This window comes from Arachis ipaensis, chromosome B08 (assembly GCF_000816755.2).
Source record: "Arachis ipaensis cultivar K30076 chromosome B08, Araip1.1, whole genome shotgun sequence".
NCBI classification, from domain to species: domain Eukaryota; kingdom Viridiplantae; phylum Streptophyta; class Magnoliopsida; order Fabales; family Fabaceae; genus Arachis; species Arachis ipaensis.
The window spans coordinates 125434027-125435324 of record NC_029792.2 but is presented as its reverse complement, the minus strand read 5'-3'; the positions used below and the strand labels follow the sequence as shown (position 1 = coordinate 125435324).

The following is a 1298-nucleotide window of genomic DNA, read 5'->3' as shown; positions in this document are numbered from 1 at the left end:
GTTGTGCCTTTTGATAGTTTTTTGTATCAGCCTAGCTTTTGTGTTAATCTCTCACTTTTGGTTAGACTCACAAAGAGAGGATTGGGTCGTTACACCATTATTACCAAGTACGGCGGTTTCAAAAAAGCTGTAATTCAGAGCGCCATTTTGGTTATTACGGTGATTTTCTGCTGGGTTAAAATGGCGGTTTAAGGGTTAGTTAAAATGGCAGTTTAAACCGCCATTATTACCCTCACAGAATGGCATTTTAGTCGGTTAAAATTACCTTTTTGAACCGCCGTTTTTACCCTAATAGTGGCATTTCAGTCGGTTAAAACAGCATTTTTTGAACCGCCATTTTTACCCTTACAGAATGGCTTTTGGTTGGTTAAAATGTCATTTTTAAACCGCTGTTTTAACCCTAATAGTGACACTTTTTTTTATCGTTTAAAAATACAATTTTTTACCCTCGTTTTTATCGTGTTAAACAAATAATATTTATTATTAGAAATCATAATCCATAAACAAAATATTATATAACTCATAAACAAAGTATTAAACATAATATATGATTTTTTAGTATTGAAAATCAAAAGTAATAACTCTTATACAAAGTATCAAACATAACATAATTTTTCAACTATAAATGTCATAACATGTAACTCTTAATACATAAAATCTCCATCATATTTCATGCTGCTCTATTGCTTGCTCCAGAAGACCTACTTCCTAACTCTTTTGGCGATGAAATCTCACTCTCTTGATTCAATTCCTACAACAAAATATAATTTGAAAACATAATAAAAGAGAATAAAGTGCAACAGGAATAAGTGATATAGAAATTTTCATCTTTGGAGCAACAGCAGCAATGTCTATTCCTTCAAATACATGAAGTGTAGCTTCAAAATTACTCTTCTGATATTCAAGGCTTCCTAGTAAAGCTCTAGCTTCCTATGAGAAAAGGGTCATTTACTTATTTAATTTCATCTTATAATGAAGAGACATCTCAATCAATAAAATCATCAAGAATATATTAAGAAAGGAAGCAAATTTTCTCAGCCACTTATCAGCACATAAGGAAAATGATAATAACAACTTTTATACAAGGAAAGGTATTTTGAAATCTTTGAAACTTTGAAAATTCTGCTAACACAACATTTCGTAAATCATAACCATCACACTGAAAAGAAAAACAGGCCTTCAATAATGTCATTACAACAATCATGCCATCACCAGTTAACTACCAAGCCCGAAATTTTACCTGTAAGTAATATGCATGCTCCCAAACATCTATGCCAAGCAATGGAACCAATCTTGGT

At 31.7% G+C, this 1298-nt stretch overlaps 1 long non-coding RNA gene across 1 annotated transcript; it reads right to left on the bottom strand.

Annotated features, from left to right (window-relative positions):
• On the bottom strand, nt 535-1298 carry LOC107614310. The gene is made up of 2 exons (XR_001614385.2): nt 1241-1298; nt 535-751 (listed from the first exon to the last, which is right to left on the bottom strand). It is a non-coding gene; the product is annotated as an uncharacterized LOC107614310 (long non-coding RNA).